The sequence below is a fragment of the Scyliorhinus canicula genome, chromosome 13 (assembly GCF_902713615.1).
Source record: "Scyliorhinus canicula chromosome 13, sScyCan1.1, whole genome shotgun sequence".
NCBI classification, from domain to species: Eukaryota; Metazoa; Chordata; class Chondrichthyes; order Carcharhiniformes; family Scyliorhinidae; genus Scyliorhinus; species Scyliorhinus canicula.
The window spans coordinates 17,254,295-17,265,218 of record NC_052158.1 but is presented as its reverse complement, the minus strand read 5'-3'; positions in this window follow the sequence as shown (position 1 = coordinate 17,265,218).

Below are 10,924 nucleotides of genomic sequence, written 5' to 3'. Positions count from 1 at the left end.
CTGACCCTCTGACAGCGCAGCGCTCCCTCAGCACTGACCCTCTGACAGTGCAGCTCTTCCTCAGTACTGACCCTCTGACAGTGCGGCGCTCCCTCAGTGCTGACCCTCTGACAGTGCAGCACTGCCTCAGTACTGACCCTCTGACAGTGCCGCCCTCCCTCAGTGCTGACCCTCTGACAGTGCAGCACTCCCTCAGTACTGACCCTCTGACAGTGCAGCACTCACTCAGCACTGACCATCTGACAGTGCAGCACTCCCTTAGTAATGACCCTCTGACAGTGCAGCACTCCCTCAGTACTGACCCTCTGACAGTGCGGCACTCCCTCAGTGCTGCCCCTTCCACAGTGCAGCACTCCCTCAGCACTGACCCACCGACCGTACAGCACTCCCTCAGTGCTGACCCTCTGACAGTGCAGCACTCCCTCAGTACTGACCCTCTGACAGTACAGCACTCCCTCAGCACTGACTCTCTGACAGTGCAGCACTCCCTCAGTGCTGACCCTCTGACAGTGCGGCACTCCATCAGTACTGACCCTCTGACAGTGCAGCACTCCCTCAGTACTGCCCCTTCCACAGTGCAGCGCTCCCTCAGTACTGACCCTCTGACAGTGCTGCACTCCCTCAGTACTGACCCTCTGACAGTGCAGCATTCCCTCATTGCTGACCCTCTGACAGTGCAGCGCTCCCTCAGTACTGAGCCTCCAACCAGCCCTGTACTGGAACCCACAGTCTGCCCCCATCAATGCTCCCGATACGCTAACATTCAACGGATGTTAAATGATCCTGCCTGCTTTGTGCAGGCATTCATTCCTTAAGTGATCCGCACTGAATCCGGCCTGCTCATTCAGGCCTCAACATGTCTCATTGCTATGGAGTTGCAATCAACACAAGCAAAACAGAAAATTCTGAAATACAGAATTTAAGTAACACAGCACAGGTGGGAGCTTGTTCATCCAAAATATTATCAACGTCTTGTCAACTGCGGCTCAGTTGCTCCAAGCCAGATGGTTCAGAGTTCAATCCATCTCATTTCAATCCAGTCCAATTTAAGGGAGATGGTGGCGTGCTGGTAATTGCCAGCAGACTAGAAATCCAGAGGCCCAGGCTGATGCTCTGGGGACACGGGCTCAAGTGCCACCACGGCAGCTGGTCGACTTGGAGTTCAATTACAGAAACTGGAATTAGATACTAATCTGAGCAAAGGTAAACCATCATCGATGGCCTGAAAAAGGCCGTTTCGTACCCGGAAGCCCCTTGAGGAAAGGAATGCGGCCATCCATCCCCGCTCTGCCCTACTTGTGTCACTAGATGGGGTTGACTACCAACTGCCTTCTAAAAGGGTCACCCAGGATTGGCAACAAATGCTGGCCTTGCCGGCAATACCCACATCCTGCGGGAGAAGCTTTTTTATTAAGATGCCGCTGGTTGGCTCTCCAGCGAGGAAGTGCTGAATTGCTGAGATGGGGCAATACCGAAGGGGAAAATCATTGAGAGAACGCGACGCTGTCCAAAGGGCAGAGCTGAGGGAGCACGACGCTGTCAAAGGTCAGTCGGGAGGGCTAGCTGCACTGTCGGGTGCGGGTGGGACTGATGGAGCGTCGCACTATCGGAGAGAAATTGCTGCTTTGTCAGAGGGGCCGCCTGCCGGGTGAGACATTAAACCAAAGCCCTGTCTCTACCCTCTCGGATGGGGAAGAGGGAGTCCGGGGCACTATTAAGAGGAGCAGGGGAGTCACCCCTGGATTAAAGGAATATTCATCCCTCAATGCCACCCGCCCCCCCCCGGATTATCTGGCCGTTATTGAGATTGCTGTTTTCCTGGACATTTACTGAATACAAAATAGCTGCTTCATTTCCTGCAGGAACTACCTGGCCTCGACCATTTAATCACCGTCAGAAAGTACTACTATTGGGCAGCACGGTGGCACAGTGGTCAGCATTGCTGCCTATGGCGCTGAGAACCCGGGTTCGAATCCCGGCCCTGGGTCACTGTCCATGAGGAGTTTGCACATTCTCCCGTGTCTGCGTGGGTTTCACCCCCACAACCCAAAAGATGTGCAGGATAGGTGTATTGGCCATGTTAAATTGCCCCTTAATTGGAAAAAATAATTGGGTACTCTTAAAAAAAAAAATTTATTTTTTTTATTTAAAGTACTGGAGAGCACTTCTGAGATGACCTGTGGCCATGAAAGCACGTGGCAGCGTTGACCTTACGATGAACACTAAGAAAACTGGAGCCGGCTCAAGAAGGCCCCATCGGGTTCAATCCATGATCAGAACCAGTCGCTATACAAAACCCTGGGTAGGCCCCATTTGGAGGACTATGAACACCTTAAGGTAGTACATTTTGGCCTTGGAGGGAGTGCAACGTTCGGGTAACAGAAACAATACCTGGACTACGGGGGTTAGGTTATGAGGAGAGATTACACAAATTAGGCCTGTTTTCTCTAGAATTTAGAAGGTTAAGGGGTGATCTGATCGAAGTTTTCAAGCTATTAACAGGGAAAGATAGATAGGTAAAGATAAACTATTTCCACTGGTTGGAGATTCTACAACGAGGAGCATAGTATAAAAATTCGGACCAGACTGTTCAGGAGAGATGTTAGGAAGAACATTCTCATTCAAAGGGTAGTAGCAGTTTAGAACTCTCTCCCACAAACAGCAATTGAAGCTAGATCTAGATTTTTGTTGAGGAAAGGTATTAAAGGACATGGGCTAAAGAAAAATGGAATTAGGTCACAGATCAGCCATGAACTCATTGAAAGGCAAGACAGGCTCGAGGGGCTGAATGGCCTACTCCTGTTCCTATGTTCCTAAATGATTCATTTTGGAAGGAATAACAGGAAGCCAGAGTACTGGGCTAATGGTAAGATTCTTGGTAATGTGGATGAGCAGAGAGATCTCGGTGTCCATGTACATAGATCCCTGAAAGTTGCCACCCAGGTTGAGAGGGTTGTTAAGAAGGCGTATGGTGTGTTAACTTTTATTGGTAGAGGAATTCAGTTTCGGAGCCATGAGGTCATGTTGCAGTTGTACAAAACTCTGGTGCGGCTGCATTTGGAGTATTGCATGCAGTTCTGGTCGCCGCATTATAGGAAGGATGTGGAAGCATGAGAAAGGGTGCAGAGGAGATTTACTAGGATGCTGCCTGGTATGGACAAAGATCTTATGAGGAAAGGTTGAGGGACTTGAGGTGTTTTCGTTAGAGAGAAGGAGGTTAAGAGGTGACTTAATAGAGGCATACAAGATGATCAGAGGATTAGATAGGATGGACAGTGAGAGCCCTTTTCCTCGGATGGTGATGTCTAGCACGAGGGGACATAGCTTTACATTGAGGGGAGACAGATATAGGACAGATGTCAGAGGTAGGTTCTTTACTCAGAGAGTAGTAAGGGCGTGGAATGCCCTGCCTGCAACAGTAGTGGACTCGCCAACATTAAAGGCATTTAACTGGTCATTGGATAAACATATGGACGATAATAGAATAGTGTAGATGGGCTTTAGATTGGTTTCACACGTCGGCGCAACATCGAGGGCCGAAGGGCTTGTACTGCGCTGTGATGTTCTATTGTTCTAAGTCAGCAGTGGAGAAGCTTGATATCTCAGCAACACACACACACACTCTCTCTCTCTCTCTAGTTGTCTATTTCCATGACGAAGCATGCATTTGCACACAAGTCTGCAGAGCAATAGTCCTGTGCACGCTGCTCTGTACATGCAAGACCTAGACTGTGTACCCATGTCATACCAAGCAGCTCAATCACTTGCACTTGAACTGCCTTCGGAAGGTTCCGAGGATCAGATGGGAGGACAAAGTACAAGACACGGAGGAGGGTGGCTGACCCGAGCTGGCATTGCCAAGCACCCGCACCACGTTGAGACAGTCACAACTGAGCTGGGATGGTCACTTAGCTAGAATGCCCGGCACTCCCTTACCAAATCTCCCACGGGGAGCTCGCGTCTGAGGTACACTCTCATGGAAGTCAACTAAAACGTTACAAGGATACATCTTCACTTTAGGAGTTTTGTTTTCAACCCGGAATACTGGGAGAAGCTCACCCAAGAGCTCTGGAGGGGAGTAACTCAATGCACAAACTGTGCGGCCTCTTTTGAAACCCCGAGCCAGCAACTTAGAAACCAACCCTGTGCGGGATCCTGAACTCTGGAGCAGTAAAGCCTCTCGGGTGCAGATCAGACTCAGCAGTCACCTGCGTGCCCACTGGAACCCTACCAACACCACACCCCACCCCCCCCCCCTCCCCCCCAACCACAAAATGGTCATCCCCACCTCCAGGACAAACAACACAATCGCGAAAGGCGCCATCTAAATGCAGCTCTCTCTTTTTGCACACCGCCACGTTGTGAATACCGTGCCCAGCTCTGCCACGTGGATAAAGTGGAGATGCCCAGACCCCTGTTGATAACCAGCCTCTGCGCTCACATGGGAAGACCTGCCCCTTGGAGAGGTGGGTGTGGATGCTGAGGGCAAGGTAGCCCATACCCTTAACCCCAGCAAGAGTCTGTCCCTTCACAAGAGGGGAGAAAAAAGCAAAACAATAAACGGATATTGAATCTCACAAATGGCTATAAGCACAGAGGGAGGCCATTCGGCCCACTCCGTCTGTGCCAGCTCACTACAGTAACAATCCTGGTGGTCCCAGACCCCAACCTCATCGCTCTATACATCATTTCTCCCTTTGACGAACACTAAAAAAAAAATTGAATATCAAGCAGCACTGAAACAGCAGCCAAAACCTCGATTCTGTTCGGACACGAGCTTTCCTCCCCCTCTTCTCCTCACCTAGCAAACCCCACCTGACCCTAACCCTAACCTCCCATAGTACAGCAATCGCCCATCTCAAAGGGAAGCAACGCATTGGAGGCTGGCACCTGCCCGCAGAGTTGCTCCCCTCACTGAACAGCCGGATGGTGCTTTCAATTCGTGTTTTCAAAAACAAATGCACACGAGAAATTAAATACCTGGTTAAAAATCGAAACCTGGGGTGTTTGGCCAGGGCCAATTCACCCTCAGGTGCTCGGGTACCGGAATCATTTGGCATTACAAACAAACGGCACTAACGCCCCAGACTGGGCGTCACTGCCACATCGCCTCCAGCGTAAAGGGTGGCGCCCGAGAATAGAATGGTGACTAATTTTTAAATGGAAGCAAATATTTATCTTTTAGCCGCTACAGAAGCTCCTCGGGGAAAGGGGGGGGGAACACTAGGCCCAACCATCTTCAGCTACATCACCGATGATGACCTTTCCTCCCCATTGTGAGGTCAGCAGTGGGGACCTTCTCACAGGGTTTAGCTCTAAAGATGTGCAGGTTGGGTGGATTGGCCACGATCAACCCGTGGGGGTTACAGAGATAAGCCAAGGGTTGCGGGGGGGGGGGGGGGGGGGGGGGGGGGGGGGGGGGGGGAGAAAGAGGAGAGAGAGCTTGCACACAAAAGCAAAGCGTAACACCTCCGTGCCATGCTGAGAGAGTGCTGCACTGCTGGAGGTGCTGCCTTTCAGAAGGGATGCTAAGCGGAGGCCCCTTCTGCCGAGTCCATTAGGGGCAAGAGATTCCTACGGGCACAGGGAACAGCATGGGATTTAATCCCGATGTCCTGGCCAATATCTAATCCTGAACCAATGTCAGGAAACACATTACCTGGCTACGTATAGATTAGCTGCCGTATTTCACACATTACAACAGCAGCTACATTTCATTGGCTGTGAAGTGCTCTGGGATGTCCAGAGATCCAGAAAAGCCCCATCTAAATCACGCTCGATCCAAGCTGAACAAAAAGAGGGGGGTACCGGATGCTCAAGGCTCTTGGGTGCTGCCCCAAGAACAGGGTGTCCGCTTCATCGAGTTCAGCAAAGTAAAAATCAGCCAAAAATAATAATAATAATCGCTTATTGTCACGAGTAGGCTTCAATTAAGTTACTTGAAAAGCCCCCAGTCGCCACATTCCGGCGCCTGTTCGGGGAGGCCGGTACTTGTTCCTGCATTTTCCCATCACAAGGACAACATGAAGCCTTGTGCTAAATCCCTGTGAAGCCACCAGAAACCACAGACCTCAAAGGGAAATTTTACTCCCGTGTGGTTGGCTTTGGCTTCAAGTCTAGCATAGGTGGCAGAATAGGAAAGAGGAGGGCAGCAAGGCGGCACAGTGGTCAGCATTGTTGCCTACGGCGCTGAGGACCCGGGTTCGAATCCCGGCTCTGGGTCACTGTCCGTGTGGAGTTTGCACAATCTCCCCATGACTGCGTGGGTTTCGCCCCCACAACCCAAAGATGTGCAGGTTAGGTGGATTGGCCGCGCTAAATTGCCCCTTAATTGGAAAAAATAATTGGGTCCTCTAAATTTAGTTTTTAAAAATAGGAAAGAGAACAAGTGCATCAAAGTATTGTGATAATGCAGGGGGGGGGGGGGGGGGGGGGGGGGTCTTTCAGAGGAACCAGAGGATCTATCAGAGGATGAATTAAAATAACGGGGAAAGAGCTGACATGGGGACAAGAAAGGGAAGGGGAAGCGTTTTTAGGTGGTGCATTGGTGATTGAACCACCTTGAAAACATGGTTTCTATAATGTGGAGGGCCATTTGTTTTCCCTTCCGTCGTTGTTGGTAATATTAAACAAACTGGTTCGCTGTGACCCGTCCCCCTTCACCTCACCACCAGGCCCCACCTCCCATCCAGCTGGCAACAGTCCAAATTCCATTGCCAGACAAAGCCCTAGTGTCTCCCATCAGCTGCCGTCACAGCCTCGTTCTGCTGCTCTGCTGAGTGAAGTCTGATCTTCTCTCTTTCCCCTACACCACCTTACAGTTTAATAGCACTAATAATGCACTGATCCTCATCCATTATTCACGCTCTTGACCCCTGGCACAGATCGAGGTGTCAACATTGCCTGTAACTCACGTCTGCCGGCTTCCTGGTCTCTGGGCACCATAGTATTCACATTCCCACAATGCAGAAAAGATGCCATTCGGCCCATCAAGTCGGCACAGACCCTCTGAAAGAGCACCCTACCTAGGAAACCCCCCCCCCCCATCTCCGTAACCCCACCTAACCCGCGCATCTTTAGACTTGTGGGAGGAAACCGGAGCACCAGGAGGAAGCCCACGCAGACAGGGGGGAGAGTGTGCAGACTCCGCCCAGACAGTCGCCCAAGGGTGGAATTGAACCCGAACCCCTGGCTCTGTGAGGCAGCGGTACTGCCAGTGCGCACAGAGGGTTCCATCTGACTAACCCATACCAATTCCCAAGCCCCGGAACGCTGATTCTAAAGAAACAGATTCTCCGCTCCCCTTTTATTTGTTGCCTCTTCGGAGTAAAAGGCCTGTGTGTGCTTTCAGACCATATCCATGTTCTCCTCACTCTCTCGATCAACAATGTTAACCGCTGTCTCGATTGTTGATCACGATTAGTCTTTCACTATTGGTCGCGTATTGGCCATCTTAATTTTACTTTTTGTTTTGTATCCGCTCTTGAAGGACTTTCTCGCCCACCCTACAGCACTCAAACCATCAGCCATTTCTTTCTAAGTATCCAATTCAGCTCGACTCTGCATTGCCAACTCTCAAACTCTACCATTGGTGGTGGCTCCCCCTCAGCACAAACGTCTCTTTAAATCCCCTCTTTAAACCGGGTCCGACTCTCCTAATCTCTCCTCCTTGAAGACCCTACCTGAAGATCTATATATTCAACCAAGTTTTAGGTCCCTGCGTGTAACGTCAACACCCACACACGTACACCCCATACCTTCAACCACATTTACCCCACCCCTCACCCACAGCCACAAACACCCCATCCCACCCTGCACCCACACACGTACACCCCTCGCACCCACACCCCATCCCACCCGCACCCACACACATACACCCCATCCCACACTGCACCCACACACGTACACCCCATCCCACCCCGCACCCACACATACACCCCATCCCACCCTGCACCCACACACATACACCCCATCCCACCCCGCACCCACACAAATACACCCCATCCCACCCCGCACCCACACACATACATCCCACCCCGCACCCACACACATACACCCCATCCCACCCCGCACCCACACACATACACCCCATCCCACCCCGCACCCACACACATACACCCCATCCCACCCCGCACCCACACACGTACACCCCATCCCACCCCGCACCCACACACATACACCCCATCCCACCCCGCACCCACACACATACACCCCATCCCACCCCGCACCCACACACATACACCCCATCCCACCCCGCACCCACACACATACACCCCATCCCACCCCGCACCCACACACGTACACCCCATCCCACCCCGCACCCACACACATACACCCCATCCCACCCCGCACCCACACACATACACCCCATCCCACCCCCGCACCCACACACGTACACCCCATCCCACCCCGCACCCACACACGTACACCCCATCCCACCCCGCACCCACACACGTACACCCCATCCCACCCCGCACCCCACACACATACACCCCATCCCACCCCGCACCCACACACATACACCCCATCCCACCCCGCACCCACACACGTACACCCCATCCCACCCCGCACCCACACACGTACACCCCATCCCACCCTGCACCCACACACATACACCCCATCCCACCCCGCACCCACACACATACACCCCATCCCACCCTGCACCCACACACATACACCCCATCCCACCCTGCACCCACACACGTACACCCCATCCCACCTCGCACCCACACACATACACCCCATCCCACCCTGCACCCACACACGTACACCCCTCGCACCCACACCCCATCCCACCCCGCACCCACACACATACACCCCATCCCACCCTGCACCCACACACGTACACCCCATCCCACCTCGCACCCACACACATACACCCCATCCCACCCTGCACCCACACACGTACACCCCTCGCACCCACCCACAGCCACCCCATCCCACTCCGCACCCACACACGCACACCCCATCCCACCCTGCACCCACACACGTACACCCCATCCCACCCTGCACCCACACACATACACCCCATCCCACCCCGCACCCACACACATACACCCCATCCCACCCTGCACCCACACACATACACCCCATCCCACCCTGCACCCACACACATACACCCCATACCTTCAACCACATTTACCGCACCCCTCACCCACAGCCACAAACACCCCATCCCACCCTACACCCCATCCCACCCTGCACCCACACACCCCGCACCCACACCCCATCCCACCCTGCACCCACACACATACACCCCATCCCACCCTGCACCCCATCCCACCCTGCACCCACACACCCCGCACCCACACCCCATCCCACCCTGCACCCACACACCCACAGCCACCCCATCCCACTCCGCACCTACACACGTACACCCCATCCCACCCCGCACCCACACACGTACACCCCATCCCACCCCGCACCCACACACGTACACCCCATCCCACTCCGCACCCACACACATACACCCCATCCCACCCTGCACCCACACACGTACACCCCATCCCACCCCGCACCCACACACATACACCCCATCCCACCCTGCACCCCACACACGTACACCCCTCGCACCCACACCCCACACCCACATACACTCCATCCCACTCCGTACCCACACACACACACCCCATCCCACCCTGCACCCACACACGTACACCCCTCGCACCCACACCCCGCACCCACATACACCCCATCCCACTCCGTACCCACACACGTACACCACTCGCACCCACACCCCATCCCACCCTGCACCCACACACCCCGCACCCACAGCCATCCCATCCCACTCCGTACCCACATACATACATCCCACACACCCACCCCCATCCCACCCCACACACCCTGCATCCACAGCCACTTACACCCCATCCCACTCTGCACCCACAAATGCATAGGCCCTGCACCCACACACACGTACAACCTGGACCCACAACCACATACACCCGATCCCGCCCCGCACCCGCACCCACCCCATCCCACCTCACACCCACAAACTTACACCACCGGCACCCACACACCCCAACCCCCCCCCCCCCCCAACAACCCATAACCATGTACGTCCCACAACCACATACGCCCCGCACCCCACAACCACGTACACCCCCCACAACCACGTACACCCCACACCCCACAACCACGTACGCCCCACACCCCACAACCACGTACGCCCCACAACCACGTACGGCCTGTACCCCACAACCACGTACGCCCCACACCCCACAACCACGTACACCCCCCACAGCCACGTATGCCCCGCACCCCACAACCACGTATGCCCCGCACCCCACAACCACGTACGCCCCCCACCCCACACACCCCTTCAGTTTGATCTCACTACTTTTATACCTTTTCGACTGATTACACTTCAGTCATTTGCCTGGAGATATTTTCCGTATTATATGAATGCAGTCGTCGCAGAATTACGGGTTACACCAGTTGCGAGAAGGCGGAGAAGAGCAGCTAACGCGAGGTTTTACCGTCCCTCATTTCACCCAGTTAGGACCAGGTGGCTACATATATCCCTCTCCGAATGCAGGCGGTGGCATCCAAGGGGCAACTGTGCCCCGCACTCTCCGTGGCTGAATGCACGGTCGGCAACGGCAACTGGGGATGCACAAAGACCAGAGTCAATGACACACAGAGGCCAACATGCTCACTCTGGGCCACACTCAGTCCAGAGGCCACAATCAATCCTCCCACCAGCCAAAGGTTTTATTTAACCACCTAAAGTGTATGAAAATAAACCAAACTCCATGAAGGACTATTCCAGTGACCACGTGCTCAGCCAACTCATCACATTTGAATTTTGGGTCAAAAAAGGTCAAATATGAAGGATGCAGGAATTGCGAAAGGATCGGAAATGCCGGAAATATTCAGCCAGTCCGACAGAAAGGAGCAAAGTTAACATTTCAGGGCCGAGGGC